This window comes from Lepidochelys olivacea, assembly GCF_965140295.1.
Source record: "Lepidochelys olivacea isolate rLepOli2 genome assembly, chromosome: 5".
NCBI lineage: Eukaryota > Metazoa > Chordata > Testudines > Cheloniidae > Lepidochelys > Lepidochelys olivacea.
Genome location: NC_140415.1, coordinates 19,229,067 through 19,248,142, shown reverse-complemented (window position 1 = coordinate 19,248,142; position 19,076 = coordinate 19,229,067). Strand labels below are relative to the sequence as shown.

Below are 19,076 nucleotides of genomic sequence, written 5' to 3'. Positions count from 1 at the left end.
GTGAAAGACACAAGCTTGAAGTTGGTCCCGTACAGAAGTTGGTCCAGTGAAAGATATTACCTTACTCACCTTGTTTCTCTAATCACCTGTGTGTGTCATAGAAATGGGACATTTATCCATCTGAGGAAATTAAACATCTGAATTTTATTATATGCACCTAAAAAGATTAGTATTTGCAAAACTACAGGTGCAAATAACAGTATGTATATTACATGTTCACAAAATTATGGGTGCAGTTTCAGAGGGCTGAGGCCCATCTATTTAAAATATGTGGCCCTCATTATCACTAGTTAGTATTTATTTTGCCATTGCACCTACAGGCCTCCACCAGGAGCTGTACAAACACATATGAAGATACAGTCCCTGCTCAAGAGCTTACATTTAAAGAAGATGTTAATTAAAAAATTATTTGAAAAACCTTCATTCCTGGTAGCATAACTCAATAGAATACTATCTCAGCTAAGCAAATCTACCATGGGATGCTGATAAGAATGAACTTTACCGTCTCTTAGGGATGCACCAACCCGCATTAACAGGTTTCTCCATTTTGTAAGCCTGTTTTGTTTGGCTGAAAGTCATCTGAGAGCCAAAATTTTTTCTTGACCTGTTTGGGTGGGAGGAACCCAAGGACATACAAAGGAGGACGGGCTTTATTTTATGACCTTTCTTGGTTTTGCACAAATTTCCAGCCAGTTACACACAAATAGTCAAGAAGGCCCCACAGTAGCAATAGAATGTATATTTAATATGCACATTAATCTAGCTCTAAAATAGCTCAGCGACAGCATTTTTTTGTTAATCTCATGTTCAAAATCCACTCCTTGCAGGGAAGCCTGCCCTAAACACTGCTGTTACTGCACAGCATAGTTCTCCAGCTACTTAGATGTTACACTTAGCATTGTGCCTGCTCATACTGGGCCCTATCTGAATAACTGGAATTTATTCAAGCCAAACAATTGGCTGATTGCTTGAACAAGGTATATCTTAGTTTTCGATACTAACCAATGAGAATGAATTTCCTTTAAGTAATTAAATACACACATGCACAAACCATTTTCGTACAATACTTCCAAATCTGGAAACCAAGTTGTATAAAGACCTGACCAGAGCTACTGCAGCCAATGGGAATCTTTCCACTGACTTCGATGGATTCTGGATCAGATTCTATATACCGAAGGATAAAAAAGTGCAAAAGCAGCCAGCAAAGTGATAAAGAAATCAGCCAATTTCACCGATGTAAAATTAAAGTGTAAAATACTAGTAGCACTGTTATTATGTTATCATTGATAAAGAAAACAGTCATTAATTTGAAGTTGAAGTTGCCTTTGCCAACACAATGTAATACAATAAATGTAATGTATGTGAAAGTTATACATCATATAAAGTCTGAGTTTCCTCAGACCTGCAACTCCAAAGCTTGATCACTCCACTACTGTTATACTGGGGAAAGGGGGGCGGGGGGATGGTGAGCAATCACATCATCTCATTGAAGCTGTTGGATGTGATAGTCCGATCAGGCTAAATGAGGGAACAATTCAATGACCCTTTGTTTAGTGATAGCTGAAACAATGGAAAACCACCACCCAAGGACTAGACTGCATGCAAGTCTTTGCCATGCTGTGCAAGGGGTTTTCCAGCGGTTTTCTGGTAACAAACATGGGGGCAGGGGATTGATTTGATGGCAGTTGTGTTTCTGTGAAAGAAAAAAACAGCAGACATACCACGGAAGTACACAGAGAAGGCATCAAGGAAGCCCAACAGACTGCCAGAGAAGCACTTGTAGCATAAAACTGAGAACAAACAAAGAAGGAGCTTTGTGTAGAGTGCTGACTGAAAAAGAGGCTTGGAACTGTGAGCAAAAGAACTGTCTCTTGCTGTTTGATTCCTATTGTGTTCAGGGAAACAGGACTTTGTGTACACTCTTTAAATAAAGAGGATTGCATGACTCCATCATCAGTTTATCCTCCTAGCAGAAACAACATGCATGTCCCGAACACTGGATAACTGCTCGAGTCAAAAGCGGTAACAATAAATAAAAGGAGTAACAATAAATTTATTTAGAACATTACGATATGTACCTGCAAAAGAGGAGGCCAGCTTGAGGCCTTTTAAAAAGGTAGCCCGGAGCCCACATGCAAAGGAGCAAGGCATTTGTTTAGGCTTGTTATATTATCCTTCTTACTAGGGGGCCTGATCCAAAGCCTATTGAAGTCCGTCTTTCCACTGGCTTCAGTGAGCTAGAATTAGGGACCACATTTATTTATTTATAATAACTTTACTCAATATAGTTAATGAATAGGTCATATCTTTTAATATATTATTTAGAAACATCTAGCAAATAATATATGCACAGAAAAAACTTACATGGAGACATATGCAAATTAATGCAAAACAGTCATAGATGCTAAAGTATAATAAACATGCTTATTCAAATTTAATATTTCATAGCCTCTCATGTCTTATTCTATTTAGCATGCAGAGCAGTGACCCACATGGAAGCCGAGCAGCTTCCTAGTTCCCCAGTTTCTGGCTCTATCCTCTAATCTGACACTGCTTCTTCATGCCCCCTTCCTGTTAAAGCAAGAGCATCAAATCATCCATGCATAGAATATCTAGCTAGTAGAGCATAGAAGATGACATTGCCAACATTACATTTTTGTGGTATGTAATAAACACTGCTACTGTGGTGTCATTTCTTCTGAGTCATTGAATATCAGAAGGGTGCAGTAAATAGCAGGTTACTTCTTCAGAGTTCTAGGACTGCAAAAAGAGTTAAATGTTAAAAAGCAACTTGTCAGTCTTAATGTACCTTTTTTCTGGTTATTTATTTTCCTCAGATAGGAGATTTGATATTAATCAGAATAAGTAATCAGTTAGTATTAAAACATGCCATTATGAAGCAAACAGATTCTGACGTGCCAGAAATCAAACCAAAAGTGTAATTTTTCTATTTTCTTGTGCTATGTCCAACTTCTAAGCAATAATTTATGGTTGCTGCATAAAATATTCAAGGCTGTGCATGTAGCATTGCCCTATTTTCTAAGGACTCTCTTCTGCTGTTTCCAAAATGCTATAAAGCTCCTATTTATTAATAATTTCTAATGATAGAAAATTAATAGTAAAAGTTTTTTTATTAAGCTTCTCATCTTCAGTATTTCTGTGGTATGCCATATGCCGTGGGGCTTCTATACAGTTTAGATTGGAAAAGAGCAAAATGTACTCCCCATTTATTCTACGAAAAGCTGGCATACGGTCACCTGGAGTTTTTGGAGGTGCATTGAAATGCATGCATAATATGCAAAATGGCCATATCCAAAGGCTGTTAGGTGATTTCTACTTTCATATTCTTTTCATATTGTAGGGTCTACCTCCAGCTTTACATGCAGTCATCCATTACCATAGTATAGCTGGGCTTATTTCAACAATTCAGTGGCTAGAGGACCGTTTTTTTTTTTTTTTTTTTTTTTTTTTTTTTTTTTGGAATGGAAAATTGAAAGTTCTGTACCTCCGAGCCCTGTTTCACACATGTAGTGAGTGAAGTCATTACTGTTTTGTTTACATATGCATGCAACCATAGACCCTCAGATCCTGGAAATGGCTCATCTCCATTTTTTATTTCTATTAAAAAAGGACAGCATGCAGCTCTGGACAATGCTCTCCCCAGCAAGGAATTATGCAGTTTTCAGGGGCTTGTCTAAAGATCTATTATGATACTTTAGTGTCAATACATCAGAAGCTCCTGCTGATTTCCTATTTCAAGGGGCTAATTGCTATACCTCCTCCTAAGAGAGAGAAAAGCTAAACAGTCTCAACTCTGGTACCGGTTATATCCTTCCTTGTGAAGAAATATTGAAACCTGCTGTGAATTTCTGCTAGGAGGATTTTCTAAACATTGCATGAGACACACAGGGACAAAACCTATTATTTGTTTATCCAGTTGTGTGTATACACATGCAATGCTCCATATTTATAATAGGCCCCTTGCAACAGACAGAAGAAAAGAGGAAAAAACTTTCTCTTTTAAGACTTCAGAAAGTTAAAATAAGGTTATGTGGTGTCTTAGTTTCTGTTTCATGGATGCCTACTACGTGCAATTCTAAAAACCTGTTTCCATATAGCAATATTTTGAAATAAACTTGGTGAGGACTAGAGGTGTGTTTTGGGCATTGCTTATAAAAAATATAACCGTATATGTGTACAGTTAATGTTGAAAATGCCTTCTACAGACACATGAGAATTTGAAATATTGTTCATAAATTTCTTGGCCAATAAAATTACAGTTGTGCATTGCAAACAGTGCATTGTGCACAGCCCTTAGCAGTATGGCCATTTACTGAAATAGCTTTTTTATGCCTCCCATGTAAGCTTTCTGAAGCAGAGAGATGAATAACCAATGTCTCCACATTTTCCTATGTGGTAATCAAGGCAACTCTTTCCCCCTTAACCTGTATAACTGGCCTTTCTATCTTTCCACTTCCTGTTTAGGCTGATGAACTAAAAGGTAGCACTAAAATATACTCAATATGGGGAAGTATTTCTTTGTTCTTAATAACATTTGCAATGTCACTCAGTCTCATCACTAAAGGCAAAGCTAGCTTTCATTTGAAAAACAAACAAAAAACAAACCAAGAATTGCTGGGATCTATGGGGTCAACAAACTCTCCTCCCTTCCCCAAGAACTAATGGAATCAGTAGGAAGCTTACCTCCTCTGTAGGCCAGTCACTAAATGGTGAGAGATTTCAACATTTCAGCAGTAGAGGGGCCACCAGGTAGAATACAGTAGTAAGCACATTAGCCAGTGAATGACCTTGTCTCCAGAGATTCAGTAGGTCCACCCGCTTTCGAACCTCTGGGTACGCCCACGCAGCTGCTGGGAACGAATCTGGCAGCCCAGGTAGACTGACTTGTGTTAGCGGGGCTTGTGCTAGTGTGCTAAAAATAGCAATGTGGATGTTCTGGCTCAGGCTGCAACTTGGGTCCTCAAGCTTAGCAGGGCCGGCCTTAGAGAAAATGGGTGAACTTGCATTTTGGTGCCCCTGGCCCCTGTGGGTGTGGCACCCCCCAGTGCCCCTGGCCCCCATGGGCTCCCCAGGCTCCCCAACCTCCCTTCCCCCCTAACCCCTGCACTGTGCCCCCTTTGCCCCTAACCCTTGCATCCCCCTCCTGCACCCACGTGGGGAAACTGACCTGGATGCACAAAGCAGCTGGTATTGCTGCTCGCTCCTGCACTGGACTGCGGCTCCTCCGCCCCGGGCAGCCCTAGGGGGCTGTGAGGGGGAGGCAAGGAGCAATGTCAGGGCTTCCTGCATCTAGGTCACTTTCCCTGCAGGCTGTGTATAGGGAGGGCAGGACAGCAGCAGCTCCTGATGCCACAGCACAGCCCAGGTGGGGAAGTGACCTGGATGCAGGGAGCCCTGGAGTGTGTGTTGGGGGCACTGTGTGAAGGCGTGTGTGTGTGTGCGTTGAGGGGAGTGTGTGTGTGCCCGAGTGAGTGAGTACACTGTCTCTTTAAGAAAGCACTCAGGGTCAGGAGCTGGAACTGGGCTTGTTTAGACACAAGCAGCTGCCAGCAGCTCCAGACCCAGAGAGGCAGGAGCACACACAGATTCCCCCTGTCCCATCACCCCAGCTCAGTGGAAATCAGGGGCACAGGTGAGGGGGCGGGGCACACCCCGCCATCAGCTTCCTGCCCAACAGAGCAGACAGGAGGACGCTCCCGATCCGGAGTGGCCAAGGGCGACTCCAGGGACGAACAGCCGGGGCAGGGGACAGGAACAACAGCAGCTGCACATCTGGAGCAGGGCAGAGGAGGGGTCCCCCTGCTCCAGAGGAGTCACCTGGCTCCCATGCCTGGTCATCCAACTGCCCCCTGCAGCTCGGGTCTCTCCCCCGCCCCCACGCTGCTGCTTGCCTTCCTGCCCTGCCGCCTCCGCGAGCAGCACGTCAGGTGGGAATCCGAACCCTGCGTGCAGCCCACCCTCCAAAGGCCAGCCCTGAAGCCTAGGGAGGGGAAAGGGCTTCAGAGCCTGAGCTCCCGCCCAAGCATGACTCTCAAAGCTATTTTTAGTGCACTAGCCCAGGCCCTGCTAGTGCGAGCGAGTCTGCCTGGGCTGTGAGACCCACTCCAGCAGCTGTGTAGACATACCCAGTGTGGCAACATATTAGGATTACAGTGACTACTGCACGGCCTTAGGGAAAGGTTTCCTTCTCTAATTGCTCTGCCGAGAATGCCGCTGCTGAGTAAGAATGCTCAGGTTCAGCACTAGGAACTAGGTTTTCCTCCATAAACCAGAAATGAAGAGCACTATTTGCTGATGAAAAGCGCCTTCTACCTGGGACAAACTGGCAAAACCACACAAAGAAAATGATTCCCTCCCTCTCTTCCCCTGCCTTTCCATGAACCCCTTGTAACTGGCCTTTGAGAGTACCACTTGAATGAGAAGCTTTTCACACAGCTCCATTAAAGGGAACAAAAAGATACACTCTTCTATTTCTTCTCATCAGAGTGACTACATACGTAGCGGGCAGTGGGATAGTTTAAAGATAATTTTAACTACAAGCAAAATGTCAACATGTTGAGCAGATGGAAAGGTTCTCAATTCCAGTTATAATTAAATATACTGTGACAGCATCTTTCCTTTAATTGATGGGAATTTACTCAAAAATAACATTTTCATTCTTTCCTTTTGAAAAGGGATGTCGCTGAGTTAAATACAGCCTAAAATAACCTCTCTGTATTTGTCAGATGAAAGGATTGAAAAGTAGTTTTTAAAAAATTCCAAACCCAAAAGGTATTTTAAAGTAAGTTATAGGGTGTGGGGAACTCAGTGAGACCTTTCTAGTGTACTTTGCTAATTAAAATTACATGATAATGTAATCTGATTTGATGCCAAGTGCTACACTGATTTTTAAGTGAAATAACGTACTCTTGTACTATATAGGAATAAAAATTAAGCAGTCTCCTTTTATTTTATTGGCAAATATGTTTACTTTGGACCAGCTTCTCCATGGCCTTACACCTCATCTAGTCATTTACACCAGTTCAAAATGAGCTTCCAAGGCTACCTAATCAGAATGATAGTATCTAACATTTATTTTGAATCCATTTGCATAGGTGTAAATGGTTAAATTTATAGTCTCACATATATTAAGGCCAGAAGGGGCCACTAGTAAATCATCTAGTCTGATTTGGCTTAACAGTGAAATCCTTGCTGCTCTTAAATACAAAAAAGAAGCTTACAAGAAGTGGAAGATTGTACAAATGACCAGGGATGAGTATAAAAATATTGCTCAGGCTTGCAGGAGTGAAATCAGGAAGGCCAAATCACACCTGGAGTTGCAGCTAGCAAGAGATGTTAAGAGTAACAAGAAGGGTTTCTTTAGGTATGTTAGCAACAAGCAGAAAGTTAAGGGAAGTGTGGGCCACTTACTGAATGAGGGAGGCAACCCCATGACAGAGGATGTGGAAAAAGCTAATGTACTCAAATGCTTTTTTTGCCTCTGTCTTCACGAACAAGGTCAGCTCCCAGACTACTGCATTGGGCAGCACAGCATGGGGAGGAGGTGACCAGCCCTCTGTGGAGAAAGAAGTGGTTCGGGACTATTTAGAAAAGCTGGACGAGCACAAGTCCATGGGGCTGGATGCGTTGCATCCGAGAGTGCTAAAGGAGTTGGCGGATGTGATTGCAGAGCCATTGGCCATTATCTTTGAAAACTCATGGCGATTGGGGGAGGTCCCAGATGACTGGAAAAAGGCTAATGTAGTGCCCATCTTTAAAAAAGAGAAGAAGGAGGATCCTGGGAACTATAGGCCAGTCAGCCTCACCTCAGTCCCTGGAAAAATCACGGAGCCGGTCCTCAAGGAATCAATTCTGAAGCACTTAGAGGAGAGGAAAGTGATCAGGAACAGACAGCATAGATTCACCAAGGGCAAGTCATGCCTGACTAATCTAATTGCCCTCTATGACGAGATAACTGGCTCTGTGGATTAAAGAAAGCAGTGGACGTGTTGTTCCTTGACTTTAGCAAAGCTTTTGACACGGTCTCCCACAGTATTCTTGCCAGCAAGTTAAAGAAGTATGGGCTGGATGAATGGACTATAAGGTGGATAGAAAGCTGGCTAGATTGTCGGGCTCAACGGGTAGTGATCAATGGCTCCATGTCTAGTTGGCAGCTGGTATCAAGTGGAGTCCCCAAGGGTTGGTCCTGGGGCCGGTTTTGTTCAATATCTTCATAAATGATCTGGAGGATGGGGTGGATTGCACCCTCAGCAAGTTTGCAGATTACACTAAACTGGGAGGAGTGGTAGATACGCTGGAGGGGAGGGATAGGATACAGAGGGACCTAGACAAATTGGAGGATTGGGCCAAAAGAAATCTGATGAGGTTCAACAAGCATAAGCGCAGGGTCCTGCACTTAGGACGGAAGAACCCAATGCACAGCTACAGACTTGGGACCGAATGGCTAGTCAGCAGTTCTGCAGAAAAGGACCTAGGGGTGACAGTGGATGAGAAGCTGGATATGAGTCAACAGTGTGCCCTTGTTGCCAAGAAGGCCAATGGCATTTTGGGATGTATAAGTAGGGGCATTGCCAGCAGATCGAGGGACGTGATCATTCCCCTCTATTCGACATTGGTGAGGCCTCATCTGGAGTACTGTGTTCAGTTTTGGGCCCCACACTACAAGAAGGATGTGGAAAAATTGGAAAGAGTCCAGCGGAGGGCAACAAAAATGATTAGGGGACTGGGAACACATGACTTATGAGGAGAGGCTGAGGGAACTGAGGATGTTTAATCTTCTCTTCTGAAGAATGAGGGGGGATTTGATAGCTGCTTTCAACTACCTGAAAGGGGGTTCCAAAGAGGATGGCTCTAGACTGTTCTCAGTGGTAGCAGATGACAGAACAAGGAGTAATGGTGTCAAGTTGCAGTGGGGGAGATTTAGGTTGGATATTAGGAAAAACTTTTTCACTACGAGGGTGGTGAAACACTGGAATGCGTTACCTAGGGAGGTGGTGTAATCTCCTTCCCTAGAAGTTTTTTAAGGTCAGGCTTGACAAAGCTCTGGCTGGGATGATTTAGTCGGGGATTGGCCCTGCTTTGAGCAGGGGGTTGGACTAGATGACCTCCTGAGGTCCCTTCCAATCCTGAATTCTATGATTCTATGACTTCCCATATAACACAGGCCATAGAATTTCATCTAGTTTCCCCATTACTGAGCCCAATAACTTCTGTTACCTGGAGCTGGTAGGTAAGATCCCATGATCTAAGTCTAAAGGGGAAAACTGTTCAAGAGAGTTGGCAGTTTTTCAAAGAGACATTATTAAGGGCACAAGAGCAAACTATCTCACTATGTAGGAAAGATAGGAAGTATGGCAAGAGACCACCCTGGCTTAGCCAGGAGATCTTAAATGATCTGAAACTCAAAAAGGAATCCTACAAAAAGTGGAAACTAGGTCAAATTACAAAGGATGAATATAAACAAATAATCCAAGTATGTAGGGAGAAAATTAGAAAGGCCACGGCACAAAACAAGATTAAATTAGCTGGAGACATAAAGGGTAAAAGAAAAAATTCTACAAATACAAGAGGAAGACGAAGCACAGGCCCATTACTCAGTGGGGCGGGGAGGGGGGAAACAATAACAGAAAATGTGGAAATGGCAGAAGTGCTATATGACTTTTTTGTTTTAGTTTTCACCAAAAAAGTTAGTAGTGATTGGACGTCTAACACAGTGAATGTCAGTGAAAATGAGGTAGGATCAGAGGCTAAAATAGGGAAAGAACAAGTTAAAAATTTCTTAGTCAAGATAGATGTCTTCAAGTCACCAGGGCATGATGAAATACATCCTAGAATACTCAAGGAGTTGACTGAGGAGAAATCTGAGCCATTAGTGAGTATCTTTGAAAAGTCATGGAAGACAAGAGAGATTCCATGGGACTGGAAAAGGGAAAATATAGCGCCAATCTAGAAGAGGGGGAATAAGGACACCCTGGGAATTACAGACCAGTCATCTTAACTTCAGTACCCAGAAAGAGATAATGGAGCAAATAATTAAGCAATCAATTTGCAAACCCCTAGAAGATAATAAGGTGATAAGTTTCAGAGTAGCAGCCGCGTTAGTCTGTATCCGCAAAAAGAACAGGAGTACTTGTGGCACCTTAGAGACTTACAAATTCATGAGAGCATAAGCTTTCGTGAGCTACAGCTCACTTCATCGGATGCATAGAATGGAACATATAGTAAGATATATATAGACATATACATACAGATAAGTTGGAAGTTACCATACAATTAGCCTCTCACAGTTTGTATGGTAACTTCCAACTTATCTGTGTGTGTATATATCTATATCTATATTTTACTACATGTTCCATTCTATGCATCTGATGAAGTGAGCTGTAGAGCATGAAAGCTTATGCTCTAATAAATTTGTTAGTCTCTAAGGTGCCACAAGTAATCCTGTTCTTTTTAATAAGGTGATAAGTAACAGTCATCATGGATTTGTCAAGAACAAATTGTGTCAAATCAACCTAATAGCTTTCTTTGACAGGGTAACAATCCTTGTGGCTGGGGGAAAGCAGTAGATGTGGTATATCTTGACTTTAGTGAGGCTTTTGATACTGTCTGGCATGACCTGCTCATAAACAAACTAGGGAAATGCAACCTAGATGGAGCTTCTATAAGGTGCGTGCGTAACTGGTTGGAAAACCCTTCTCAGAGAGGAGTTATCAGTGGTTCACAGTCAAACTGGAAGGGCACATCGAGTGCGCTCCCACAGGGATTAGTTCTGTGTCCGGTTCGGTTCCATATCTTCATCAATGATAATAGATAATGGCATAGAGAGTACTCATATCAAGTTTGCAGACAATACCAAGCTGGGAGGGATTGCAAGTGCTTTAGAAGATAGGTGTGACGCATGGCTAGAAAGGGTTAAACATCCTGCAAAATAAATAACGCTCAAAAGACATGTGGGGAGATAACGTTTGTGTTTATGTATTTACATATGTATGAATAGGATCAGCAATGTAATCAAACAGTCCCTGTCTATGCTGTATTCTGATAATTCAGAGGTCAAAAGAACATGCTATCATTTAAATAAATTGTAAACATGAGATATCTCTGTATTCATCTCTCTTTGAAATGTATAGCAAATAACCTGTGAATGGTGAAGGAACAAGCAAATTGCCTTATGCTGATTCTATAGCTAAGTACTGGTGATGGACCTCCTTCAAAGTCATGCTAATTACCTTTTGAACTCCCAACTTGTCAAAAGACATGAAATTATATAAAAGATCCTTGTGTTCTGATTCTGTTATCTCTGATCTGCTTAGGCTTCATCAGGGGAAGTTTCAGTCGCAAGACTGAGGTCCCACTTATGCTGGTACGCCCTGAATATGATATTTGGACATTGGACTATGAACTATTTCTAAAAGAACTCCTTATAACTACAAAGCTCACTATCTCTGCTATGAATCTGCACCTAAATTAATTGAACTCATGTTGATATGTATACTGAACTTTTAACCATACTCTCGCTCTCTTTTATTTTTTAATAAAATTTAGTTTAGCTATTAAGAATTGGAGGTAGCATGTTGTCAAGGTTCCTCCCCCACTCTGAACTCTAGGGTACAGATGTGGGGACCTGCATGAAAAACCTCCTAAGCTTATCTTTACCAGCTTAGGTCAAAAAACTTCCCCAAGGTACAAAATATTACACCCGTTATCCTTGGACTGGCCGCTACCACCACCAAACTAATACTGGTTACTTGGGAAGAGCTGTTTGGACGCGTCCTTCCCCCCAAAATACTTCCCAAAACCTTGCACCCCACTTCCTGGACAAGGTTTGGTAAAAAGCCTCACCAATTTGCCTAGGTGACTACAGACCCAGACCCTTGGATCTTAAGAACAATGAACAATCCTCCCAACACTTGCACCCCCCCTTTCCTGGGAAATGTTGGATAAAAAGCCTCACCAATTTGCATAGGTGACCACAGACCCAAACCCTTGGATCTGAGAACAATGAAAAAGCATTCAGTTTTTTACAAGAAGACTTTTAATAAAAAATAGAAGTAAATAGAAATAAAGAAATCCCCCCTGTAAAATCAGGATGGTAGATATCTTACAGGGTAATTAGATTCAAAAACATAGAGAACCCCTCTAGGCAAAACCTTAAGTTACAAAAAAGATACACAGACAGAAATAGTTATTCTATTCAGCACAATTCTTTTCTCAGCCATTTAAAGAAATCATAATCTAACACATACCTAGCTAGATTACTTACTAAAAGTTCTAAGACTCCATTCCTGTTCTGTCCCTGGCAAAGACGACTACAGACAGACACAGACCCTTTGTTCCTCTCCCTCCTCCCAGCTTTTGAAAGTATCTTGTCTCCTCATTGGTCATTTTGGTCAGGTGCCAGCGAGGTTACCTTTAGCTTCTTAACCCTTTACAGGTGAGAGGAGCTTTCCCCTGGCCAGGAGGGATTTCAAAGGGGTTTACCCTTCCCTTTATATTTATGACACATGTATTTGAGTAAGATTTGGAATATTCAATAACCTGGGAGGTAATTTGTCTGATCCTTTGGGATGGGTAGATCCTTTTCTTTTATATGATGAAATAAGATTTACAGAAATTTTCACCATATTTGACATAGGTACCTGGATGGAGGCCTGAGGTTGGATCACTTTAAGGGAACTGTATTGTTTGGACTTCTGAGTAACCTGTAAGGTAATAAAGCAGCTGTTTTATGCTGGCTTGGTAAATCTAAATAGTGGAATATCCACCAGCTTTATGGGGATTGTCTGCCCCATTCTTTGCAGTTCACCCTAATTGAGTGACATCCCTGACCCCCATTGGGACCCCAGTCACAATAAGATTAAAATTCAAAATGATCTGGACAAACTGGAGAAATGGTCTGAAGTAAACAGGATGAAATTCAATAAGGAGAAATGCAAAGTATTCCAATTAGGAAGGAACAATCAGTTGCACACAATACAAAATGGGAAATGACTGCCTAGGAAGGAGTACTGCAGAAAGGGATCTGGGGGTCATAGTGGATCATGTATCAGAGAGAGGTCCTTGAGTAAGGGCATAGTGCTTAACAAATGTGTGTTCAGAAGACCAAGTGGCCGCTTTACAGATGTCAGCCAGGGGAACTTTGTGTAGAAAAGCCACGGAGGTAGCCAGAGATCTAGTGGAGTGAGTTATGATGCCGGTTGGAGGTGTCACTTTCTTTATCTGATAGCACAGTTGGATACACTGAGAAATCCAGTTTGAAAGTCTCTGGGTAGAAATAGGTGATCCTTTGGAACGCTCCATGATGGAGACAAAGAGTCTAGAAGAGTTTCTAAAGGGCTTGGTTCTATCCAAATGGAAGGACAAAGCCCTGCGTATGTCTAACGTATGCATGTGGATTCAAAAGAGTTTGCATGTGGTTTAGGAAAGAAAGTTGATAGGTGTATTGGCTCATTGATGTGGAATGACAAATGCACTTTTGGAAGGAATTTGGGGTGTAATTGGAGGGTAACCTTGTCCTTAAAAAATAGTGTATGCGATGCGTCTGCCATGAGAGCTGCTATTTCTCCTGCCTGTCTGGCGGAGGTGACTGCCACCAGGAATGCTGTTTTCATAGAGAGGTGTAAGAGGGAGCAAGTTGCTAGGGGCTCGAATGACTGTTGAGTGAAGCAGGATATAACTAAGTGAAGGTCCCACGGAGGGGTAGGAGGCTTAATGTCTGGGTATAGGGATTGGAGTCCTTTGAGAAAACACTTGGTGATTGGATGAGCAAAAACAGAGGTATCATAGAATATCAGGGTTGGAAGGGACCTCAGGAGGTCATCTAGTCCAACCCCCTACTCAAAGCAGGACCAATCCCCAATTTTTGCTCCAGATCCCTAAATGGCCCACTCAGGGATTGAACTCAGGCTTCATCAGGCATAACAACTGTGTCTGCTGGGTTTGAGGCAGGTCGTGACCGATCCTGCAGTTGTGACGGTGCTGCCTGGTGCCTTACGTCAGTGGCAGTTCATCAGCTGGTGGTGCCGGACAGGTCTCGCGCCTGGTTGAGGTGGTATAGTGAGTGTGGTCTCAAAGATAAGATGCCCATGGGGCCCAATATTGCCACTGTGGAGGGAAGGGCATGGGTGGTGCTATCCAGGAGTTTACACACCACTGGGCAGGATCCTGTGAGTAATTTTTCTATGGTCTCTATTGATCGGGGTCTGAGGATGGGAGATTTTATATGGGGAAAATTCCCCCTGCAGTCCAGCTTCCTCATCACTGGAGGAAGACTGTCCAGACCCTGACTGAGCATTTGGAGAGAAGTAGGGGTGACTACAGGATAGGTGATACCAGCATGTCGCTTGACTCTGTAAATTGCAGTGCTGGAACTCCTGTGAGGTGAGGGCTGTGCAAGAGGAATCTGCTGTGAAGAAAAATTTCTCTTCACCGGTGTCCCAAGCATTGTTTCACTGCCGGCCAGCTCAGCGGGTGTCGGTGCTGGTGCTGGGAAAGCAACAACAGCCTGCGGGGGTGTCAAGCATGTCAGCATGTGTCGGCACTGCTTCCGTCGTGGTGCCGAACAGTGCCATATGAGAGGCAGGCAACTGGAAGCCTGAGGCCTTGGCACCGGAGCTTCACAGTCCTGCCGCAGCCGCAGGCAGGTTTTGCGCAGCACTGGAGGAGCCTGGCGTGTCAAAAGTGCTCAGCTGGGGAAACACCGGGAGGGAGGCTGTCGATCTGCCTGAGGAAGTCTTCTCCCGCGAAGTTCCCTTTGCGGGTGAGAGAAGGTGCCAATTTTTTGTAGTTTTTTTGTCCCTCGAGGCAGGGGGCTGTGGCATGCAGCGGAGCCGGAGTCGGCGCCCGGATCTGAAGCTGACCCTAATGATTTTTGAAGGAGAAGCAGTTTTAGCCTCAGTTCCCTGTCCTTCCGTGCCCTAGATTTAAGTTTGCTGCAGTGGGCACATTTTGGGGGGATGTGGGACTTCCCCAAACATTTTATGCACTTTGAATGGCCATCTGACAGAGGGATGGCATCCTTACAGGTAGAGCAGCTCTTAAAGCCTGGGGAGCCAGGCATGTTGGAAGCAGCTGCTGCTGACAGGAATGAAGAAAAAGTATTTGTTTGTTTTAGGAGAGAAAAAAAAGATAGAAAATGGTAACTAGGTACTGCTGGTAACAAACTAACTAACTAGAAAGGTAATTGTAACAAAAGGAGAGACAGTCTCCAATGAGTCTGCTGAGCTCCGTCTCAGGCGGGGGATGGTAGAGAAGGAACTGAGGAGACCAGTTGCGCATGCGTACTATTAAGGTACACTCAGAGTGGAGAGGCAGACTCTGCGCGTGCATGGCCAGTACGAGTACTGCTGTAAAAATCTCCAAGTGAAGGTGCAGGGATGCACCAACACCTGGATGGAGCACCCACAGGGACATCTCTTGAAGAAGAACCATAGGTTTCTTAGAACAGGTTAGACAATCATCTGTCAGGGATGATCTAGGTATACTTGGTGTGAGGTTGCACTCCATATGCTTTATGGAAATATGCTTATGAATATGACATAACTGGAATATGCTTTACACTAAATACCCCTTGTATGGTGTCATTAGAAAGTTTGTAATCTACTAAGTGTGTTCATCCTATTTGTTTGCATGTATTATTTCTTTATCTGGAGTTAGGAGAATAAGATATAAACTTGTATCACTGATGTAAACATATTAAGTGGAGGCCATTAAGGGTGCTCCAGAAACAATCAGTTGTAAATGGCCTTAGTTACTTGAAAACCTTCCTGTGTATGTGTGGTTCAGCCCATGGGGAATGGAGACTAGGGGTCTTATAATGACATGTGACCATGTCATCAGATAATGAAATCCATCTTAAATCTGGTACTTTTCCATTTAGAAGGAGGGTTGGGGACCCAGAGAGACAAAAGATTCCTGCCTTGTTCCAAAACTATAAAAGGGGTGGAGCAGGACAAAAGGGGCAGCCAATCATGAGAAAACCCCTGCTTACCACCTGAGATGTCTGCTGGATCTAACAAAGACTGAGTCAGAGGAAAGGATTGGGCCCAGAGTAGGAAGGAGTCTAGTCTGTAAAAGAAGCTTATTGGACAATCTCTGAGGGTGAGATTTTACCTGTAATCAGTTTCTTAATGTATTAGGCTTAGACTTGCGTGTTTTTCTTTATTTTGCTTGGTGACTTACTTTGTTCTGGCTGTTATTACTTGAAACCACTTAAATCCTACTTTTTATACTTAATGAAATCACTTTTGTTTATTAATAAACCCAGAGTAAATGATTAATACCTGGGGGAGCAGACAGCGGTGCATCTCTCTCTATCAGTGATATAGAGGGCAAACAATTTACGAATTTACACTGTATAATCTTTATAGGATTTATTTGGGGTTTGGATCCCATTGGGAACTGGGTATCTGGGTGCTGGAGACAGGTAACCTGCTGAGTTTTTTTAGTTAAAGTCTGCAGCTTTGGGGGGCATGGCCCAGACCCTGGGTCTGTGTTGCAGCAGTATGGCTCAACAAGGCATGATTCTGGAGTCCCAAGCTGGCAGGGAAAACAGGCTCAGAGACAAAAGATTCCCGCCTTGTGCCAAAGCTATGTAAGGGAGTGGAACAAAACAAAGAGGGTTGCAGTCATGAGAAATCCCCTAGCTACCTCCTGATCTGGAACAAGGACTGTACCAGGAAAGGACTGGGCCCAGACTAGAAAGGATTCTAGTCTGTGAAAGAAGCTTATTGAAACATCTCTGAGGGTGAGATTTATCTGTAATCAGTTTCTTAATGTATTACACATAGACTTGCGTGTTTTATTTTATTTTGCTTGGTAACTTCCTTTTTCTGTTTGTTATTACTTGGAACCACTTAAATCCTACTTTTTATATTCAATAAAATCACTTTTGCTTATTAATTAACACAGAGTAAGTAATTAACACCTGGGGGGAGCAAACAGCTGTGCATATCTCTCCATCCGTGTTATAGAGGGGAGACAATTTATGAGTTTACGCTGTATAAGCTTTTTACAGAGTAAAATGGATTTATTTGGGGTTTGGATCCCATTGGGAACTGGGTATCTGGGTGCTAGAGACAGGAGCACTTCTTAAGCTGTTTTCAGTTAAGTCTGCAGCTTCTGGGGAATGTGGTTCAGACCTGGGTCTGTGTTTACAGCAGACTAGCGTGTCTGGCTCAACAAGACAGGGTACTGAAGTCCCAAGCTGGCAGGGAAAACGGGCTCAGAGGTAGTCTCAGCACATCAGGTGGCAGTCCCAAGGGGGTCCCTATGACCGAACCCATCACAACCTGGTCCACAAGAAAGCAGATATAATATGACATTACTTGGGGATTTTCTGACATTTCTTCAGGATTAGTAGCAACTTAATTATTTAAAACCTGCTGTTTAGTTTATGTCCTACATCTTCTGATTCAATTAAAAAGCACAGAAATGTTGATGAGGCATTTAAACTGTGATGGCAAGCTTCATAGTTTAAGCTAATCAAAGAAAGGCTTTCTAAGCAAAACAAAAATAAAAAACTACATGGTTATACAAGGCTATATGAGGTGTCCAATGTAAAGCACATATAGAATAGCATAAAACCCCGCACCCTGTACAACAGTGGTGGGCAACCTGTGGCCCACAGGCCACACGTGGCCCATCGGGGTAATCCTCTGGCAGTCTGCGAGACAGTTTGTTTATATTGACCGTCCGCGGGCACGGCTGCCTGCAGCTCCCAGTGGCTACGGTTCACCGTTCCTGGCCAATGGGAGCTGCAGGAAGCGGCGGCCAGTGGTTGATTTAGCAGGTATAGTGAAGACAGCAGATCGCTCTCTCATCGACTCCTGTACTCCACTGGAACAAGGAGAGTGAGGGGAGTCAACAGGAGAGTGTGTCCCGTTGACTTAGTGTAGTATGGAGCCCACAGAAAGTAGATCTAAGCTACATCAACTCGAGTTGCACAATTAACGTAACTGAAATTGCGTAGCTTAACTTTCGTTAACTTTTTGCGTAACTTTCACGCGTAGTGCAGACAAAGCCTAACAATGAAGGAAGGGAAGCAATCTCTGCAGAGCCGCTGCATCCTCACCAGCATGCACTGGTGTGTGGGAAAGGGAGGGGAAAGGCAGTGTAGTTGAGCCAGTGAAATCTACAGAAGTATGCTGTGCCAGGTATAGAGCTGGCATAGTTTAATCCCTCTCTCCCCAGGGCAGAAGGGAGACTGGCAGGGAAATTGTAACTCTCTGAGCACCACTAACCCACCCTTTGGGCACCACGAAAGTGCTGTCCCATGTTAAATTATGATCTAGTATTAAGGAAGCACAATATATTAGCCAGATACTTTCTGTAAAATATGATTTAACCAGAATGGCACAGATTCTGCTCTTACTTGTGGCCAGATCCAAAGCCCATTGAATCAATGTGACAACCATCCCTTGAATCCTGTGAAAATTCACTTCCTTCCCTGAACTCCCATGGGTGTAACAGTGAGCAACTTAGACCCAGTAATTATTAGAATTGTGCAGAAACTGGAATTTTAACTGCCCACGAAATTCCACAGTTTTGACATTTGTTTTTATTCGAGATCAGAACAAAACCAAAGAATTTCTAAGGGGTTGGGGGGAATCTTTTTAAAAAAATTGGGTCCAGAACAGAATGAAGTGAATATTGCAAATATTTTTATGAATATTCATTCAATTTTTAAAATAATTCACTTTGACTTTGGCAAGTATTCAAGTAGATTTTGCAAAATAGTCATGGGAAAAAATAATTCTTAATTTGTAAGCATGCATATTTACACAAGAAGCCTCATAAGAGGTACTCTAATTCAATCAGGGAACAAAAAACATTCCATGTAACCTATGTGTCCTATTATTTATTATTATTTGTATGACAATAGTGTCTAGGAACCCCAATCACAGATCAAGACCCCATTTTCTAGGTGCTGGACATATGATTTGGTGTAGGTGTCAGACAGGACTCAACAGGAAGACAAGACAGTGGGAGGATCAGGTCACAAAATGATCACAGTTTAGCAGAAAAACTGAATATCAGCTCACCACTTGACCATTTTA

At 43.0% G+C, this 19,076-nt stretch overlaps 1 protein-coding gene across 2 annotated transcripts in view; it reads right to left on the bottom strand.

Annotated features, from left to right (window-relative positions):
* Positions 1-19,076, bottom strand: part of RAB27B (RAB27B, member RAS oncogene family) — a 238,864-nt gene that overhangs the window by 153,997 nt on the left and 65,791 nt on the right. The window lies entirely within an intron of this gene.